Below are 6,844 nucleotides of genomic sequence, written 5' to 3' on the forward strand. Positions count from 1 at the left end.
TTGTCAAAATGTGCCCTTGTGCATCGATGAATCAAGGCATGGGGTGGAAAGCACTTAAGTGTGAAAATGACTTACATTACCCTGATCCTAACTGCTGCCTGCTTTAAAGCTTTCTCTTTTCACTACTTGACAAGTATGTGAAGACAGCATTTCAAATTATTCTGACTCCACCATAATATATGTTGTTTCATGACTGAACTAGTTATCTCCTCTTGGACTCCCTTGCCTTTTTAACTTCTTGCAGAGGAGAGAAGAACAGTGACTCAGATGTCACGGCAACCTCCCCTTTTTGCAGTTGCTGAGCTTTTAAATAATGGGGCAGTCAAAACATTCATAGGCTAGAGCAGGTTATAAATATGCTTGCAATATAGGCAAGGGCAAACTTTTGATGACCGGAGGCTGCAGGTTATCTATAACTCCCTTCCTGGGGAGACAGCAGGCTTGATGATGAAATCAAGTAGTTGGGTCATGTCACCTGTGTGAATGGAACTAGAAATGTGTTTGTGGAGGAGGGGGAATGGGTGGGAATAGAGAGGCTTTGTTATTTCTGTTTAACTTTTCTTACAGACTTTCCATGAAAACCACAGAAAGCTGTGCCAGAGATTTTAAACTAGCACACTAATTTAACTTGGAAAATTCCTCCCCCAAGAGACAGGAGGAATTACATGAATGTGAAGATGCAAGTTGTGCACTGTTGTAAGAGTATATAAAAGTGTATTCCTTTTTCAGATGACAAGATGAAATTCCAGTCCAATGTGGAGTTAGGCTCCAGCTAAAAACTAGGAGACTGCAAGTTCTAATTCCATGTTAGGCATGAAAGCCAGCTGTGTGACTTTAGGCCAGTCAGTCACTCTCTCTCTCTCTGCCCAACCTACCTCACAGGGTTGTTGTTGTGAGGAAAATAGGAAGAAGGAGTATTAGGTATGTTTGCCACCTTGAGTTATTTTTAAAAATTAATAAAACTTGGATATAAATAAAAAATATTGTAAACTGTTTCCTTTAATTATGTGACATTTACAATGGTCTAACAATCCAAAAGAATGCTGCAGCTGTGTTCAGGCTTTGGTTTTAAATCAACACCTTATCAACATCTTATTGCTAAACAAATACTAAGCAGCTGTAGCTCTCCACCTGATTAGCATTAAACCCTTCAAAATCCAACCCAACCCAGGCAGCACTGCTGTTTTGTACACAATTGATTAACTCCTAGTGGTTTGCAACTAAAACTAATCTATTCATTTTACAGCCTTGAGAAAGCTCCAAATGAAGTGTGCCTCTTGTTAGAGGAATCCAAATCAATCAAGCAATACACACATCAAAAAGGTAGCTGCTTTGGGGATATTTTAAAAGGTATAAATAACTTAAAAGAGATTTAAATCATCCTGTTTTAATACGCCTTTTCCCTCTAAACCTGCGGAATGCTTTATTGATTCGGCACATGCTGCTATCCTTTGCAAAATGCTAGTGAATAGGCAGAATGGAATTAATCTAGAGACAGAATGAGGGAGCAGAGATGATGAGAGCTCTGAACCAATCAACCTCTCATATCATCTGCCCACAGCATCTGCATGCTTTTCTTAAAAAAAAAAAAAAGGACCACCCTGCATAAATCATGACTATTATAAATGAAATGGGCATAAAAGAAGCAACAAAAAGGTGGTAGTCCACATATTTGTACTACCTTGTTAAATTATCAAGGATTAAAAAACATATTCTTCCCAAAAGAAGAAAATTTATAACAAATGAATTTCTGGCTATCCAATGGATTTTTAACAGCTACCACTTAACATCCTGAAAGTCAAAGATTATCTGTGCAGTAGGTTGAAATTCTAGTTTTTAGGCCAGATCCTGAATTTTTTTTTAATGCAGTAAAAGGCAATTTGAGTAAGGATTTCAACTAACAAAAATGTCCTGCAAAACAATAGTATAACACAGTCTTTCCCAGTCAGTCTTCAGCACTGGAATCCCCAGCAAAGATCATATGACTTGGAAACTCTGGGAAGTGAAGTTGTATATCTGGAGGAGATCCAGTTTGGAAAGGCTGGTGCAACCATCTTTTTTCTCTACCACTATCCTATTTTCAGACATGTTTGGATATATATGCATACTGTCCCTGTATTTCAATAACAAATGTTGGGAGAACAGTTTGCATACATTTTGATATCCATGGTTACTTTGGGTAGAATCTCTTGCTTCTAAAATTGTAGCTCTGAATTAATCTGTTTCAACCATTCAGAATTAAGCCTACAGTACATGGGTTGGAAAAAGTCAAATGTCTTCTAGATGACAACAAAACACTGATGTTATTCAGCAATTGTCCATGGTGGCTTATAACAAACTTCAGAAGAGGGAGGTAACAAATACATTCTGAAAAATTTGAAACAATTTGAAAGCTATGCCTTTGAAGAATGTTAGGCATGCATTTTTACCTCCCTCTTTTAGCACCTTTGAAATGTAAAACCTTTGCAGGCTGATTTGTAACGCTCAGATTCACTGAAATCAATCAGCACAACAGACTTATCATCATCTTAAGATACAATGTAGCAAGGCTTTGATCTCCACATGTAATTTTGGGGTGAGATTCAAGGTCACCCCTATCTGGCTCAACTCCTGGATAAGATACTGCCTGCTGTCCACAATCTCTGTTCATCCAACAAGGTTTGAAGAAGGCATCTCTTCAAGGTATGGTCAAATCAGTCATGATGGGAGCCAGCTTGATGTAATTGAAGCTCTGTTTTTTTAAAAAAAATGTGTGTTGGATGTGCAATGTAAATAAAACAGCAGGCAGAGCTTCTATTGCACTATTGTGGCTGTTATCTTGACTTTTTAGCCTACATAACCCTTGGATCCCTTCAGATGCTCACTTGAGAGAGTGTTATCTTCTGAAGTCATAAAGACAGGACTTTTCAACTATTACCCTCCTTGTGTGGAATAGCATTTCTCCCAGGATTATAAAGTCATGGCTATTTCCAAGTAGCCTTTGAGATCTGAATTGGAGTTAGGATCCCCCCTGCAATAAGTGATGATTAGTTATATTGGTACAACTCTTCCTCAGTGTCAGAATTGTACAATGAATAACAGGATGTTTAAAAAGTTATCTTGGCCAACTCAAAACTAAATATAATAATCACCCTGCATGCAAGTGGATTTGGCCCAAACAATTAATTTATTCTATAAATAAAACTTGTGTTGGTCAAAAACTCACTAAGTTTCAGAAATCAGAAAGTGAATTAGCCCAAGTGAAATATAAAAAAACCAATACAGCATAGCCTTAAATGAAAAAAAAAATGTGTGTATAATTTATTGTTCTAGAATCTAGATTATTGACATCTTCCTTTTTTTTTAGTCTTGCTTCTGGCTGGGGAATTCTGGGAGTTAAAGTCCGCACATCTTAAAACTGTCATGATAGAGAGACACTGCTCTAACCCAAACAGTTGAAGAAATTTCTTGACATTTGGAGATAAGAATCTAGAAACATATAGCCTAAAAATCCCTATCCCTTCCCCTAATAAAATATTCTTAAAGAAACAGAAACATTCAGTCTCCAAGGTGAAAATGCAGTGCTGCTGAATTTGCAGCACAGAATATCCTTAGAAAAAATCCTGCTTTCAAGCAAGATTGTAATATTTGTGAAATGATTTCATGTATGCTATTCTAAAAGCAAGCTTCATTAGAGTCAAGTGATGTTTGAAAACATATTCAGTGTGATTCTATAAATATTTACTCAGAATTAAATATTTGGTATATTTAGGGGGGGTTACCCCAGAATTGCCTTAATTGGGGGAAAGATATCACCAATTATTCAGAAAGACACTTCCCACATTTGGGGAGTTAAAGACAGATTTGCATTGATATTTATCGATCTCTGCCATGAATATCCATTGCCATTCACCCCTGACACCAACATACACACACATATCCCAGTTGCCACATCTGCAACCACGCATCAAACAGCCTGCCAGTTTAACATACCTTCTGCTTCAGAGGAATTGGACACTCCCGCTATTTGGTGGTGGCTGAGCATTCAATCAGTCAGGCTTGGAGAGAGATTTTAGAAAAGCAGACATTGCTTTCCAATATTCCCACTGCAATGGAAAGGAAAAGCATTATGCATGGGTGTGTGGGTGTGTGTACCTTTGTGTAGTCCCTGACCCACTGCATATTACTTTCAAGGCCCAAAAGATTGCTCAGTCAATTGTAAGGGCTGGAAACATCTTTAACTAAGAACTTCAACCTTTTGTGAAAAGAAGATAGGCGCTCCAACAGCCACTGTTATAAGAAATAAAACATAGGCAAGTCACTTAGGACAAACCACCCTTCAAATTCAGACAAAGTAAACAATATTTGGCTGGCAAAAAAAATATCACTTCAAGCCAAATAGAAATACTGGTAGAAGAGAGCGTTACAGACCCTTTGGAAGACATCTAAAATACTTTGCAAGAGATTTAAAACATTTTCTTGTGACAAAGTGCAATAGCAGCAGTAGCAAATATTTGCATCCTGTCATTTTCATTATTTACTTCTTGGCAAAGTATGTGCCAAGGAAGACTATCAATGACCCGGAGCATTGCCTCCTAAGCCTGGGTTTGGAGGATAGATTACCCAGCATCAAATGTTCAATATTAATAAGGCAAAAAAGCAGTAGGATGCAATTTGTTCTTCTTTAATAGTAATATATGCTACCACATTGTTACACTCTCACTTCATGAACAGTGAGAGAATAGGGTGCTTCTAAAAATTTGCTGGGAAATATCTAGACTATTGCTAGGTTTTGTTAAAAGACTCCTACCATTCTAACTACTGTCATTAAAAAGCCATAGAATAGAATAGAATAGAATAGAATAGAATAGAATAGAATAGAATAGAATAGAATAGAATAGAATAGAATAGCTTTATTGTCACTTTGAATGTACACTAATTGGCATACGTTAAAATGAAATTTTGTTGCTTTCAGCTCTCACAGGGTCGCCACCTCCAATATACACTACATAAATATGACAAAAATAAATAAATACAGAATTATGCATATACCCACATATATGACACAAAGAAACAACAGTCTAGTTCGGGTTATGTATATATGTGCATGGTGAGAAAAACGAATCTTGCGAGTTTACCAGATGGATTGCATAGGGAACAAAGCTATTACAGAATTGGGTAATCCTGCTAGAAATACTTCAAAACCTCCTCTCAGAGGGGAGCAACAGGAACAGACTGTAAAGTGGGTGTATGGGATCTCTAACAATGCTTTGAGATATAAGCACATAGCACTTATAAGCAGCATCCTGAATACCAGGGAGTGAGCTTCCTATGATCTTCTCGGCTGTCCTTTCCATTCTCTGTATGGACTTTCTATCTGAGGCACTTCTGCTACCAAACCAGACAGTGATGCAGTTTGTGAAAATGTTTTCAATCGTACCTCTGTAAAAAGTGGCCAGAACAGAAGGAGAAAGATGTGCTCTCCTCATCTGACTCAGGAAATGCAGACACTGGTTTGCATGCTTCACTAAGGATGACGTGTGGAGAGGCCAATTCAGATTGTTAGTTATCTGCACCCCCAGATACTTAATACTGTTGACCACCTCTACAGCTGCATCCTTGATACTGAGTGGAGTATAACTATGCCAGCTCTTTCTGAAATCTACAATGATCTCCTTTGTTTTATCAACATTTAGAACCAGGTTACTTTTATTGCACCAGTCCACCAGAGCCTTCACCTCTTCCCTATAAGTATCTTCATTGTCATCCTGGACAAGACCCACCACTGCCATGTCATCTGCATACTTCACAATATGATTCATAGTAGATTTCATATATCATTCATATTGTACAAAATTCAGAGAAAACTCAGTTTGAGTCCATGATTTAGTAGACAGACAGACAGACAGACAGACAGACAGACAGACAGACAGACAGACAGACAGACAGACAGACAGACAGACAGATAGATAGATAGATAGATAGATAGATAGATAACCTTTATTGTCATTTTTTACTGTGGGCACAATGGCATACATTAAAAATGAAATTTAGTTGCTTGCTCTCGAGGTGTACACATAACACACATTTAAACATACAACATATGTATAGACCTTACATATATGTACTATAACATATAAATATTAATCAATGTCCATATTGAATATATAATCAAAGGAGGAAGCTTGAGAGTTCGCAAGGTTAATGCTGTATGGAACAAAACTGCTTATATGCTATGTTCTGGATGGAAGGGAGGGAACTGCCAATAATCTTTTTAGCCATCCTCACCACTCTTTGCACCTCCTTCCTGTCTGAAGCAGTGATGCTTCCAAACCAGACTGTGATGCTATATGACAGAATATTCTCAATCGTCCCTCTGTAGAAAGTGGTAAGGACAGGACAAGGAAGATGTGCTTTTCTCATGCGATGCAGAAAATGCAGGCACTGCTGTGCCCACTTCACCAGTGTCTCACTGTTGAGCGACCAAGCCAGCCTACTTGTTAACTGCACACCCAGGAATTTGATGCTGGTAACCATCTCCACAGATGAATCATTAATGCACAGAGTGTGGCTGTGCCTGCCTTTTCTGAAATCGACAGTGATCTCTTTGGTTTTTCCAATGTTTAACACTAGGCTGTTTTCCTTACACCAGTTCACCAAACCCTCAACCTCCTTGCGGTAAGCATTCTCATTGTCATTTTAAATAAGGTCCACTATTGTTGTATCATCTGCAAACTTCACAATAAAGTTGGCGGCAAATCTAGCACAACAAATCACTCGATTACTTTATCACAGCATTAATCATGTCTGTCCACATCAATCAAATGTTTAGCAATGTTGAAGGTTATTAGTCTATGTATAACAA

Source organism: Protobothrops mucrosquamatus, unplaced genomic scaffold (genome assembly GCF_001527695.2).
Source record: "Protobothrops mucrosquamatus isolate PMUCROS unplaced genomic scaffold, P.Mucros_1.0 scaffold_252, whole genome shotgun sequence".
NCBI classification, from domain to species: Eukaryota; Metazoa; Chordata; class Lepidosauria; order Squamata; family Viperidae; genus Protobothrops; species Protobothrops mucrosquamatus.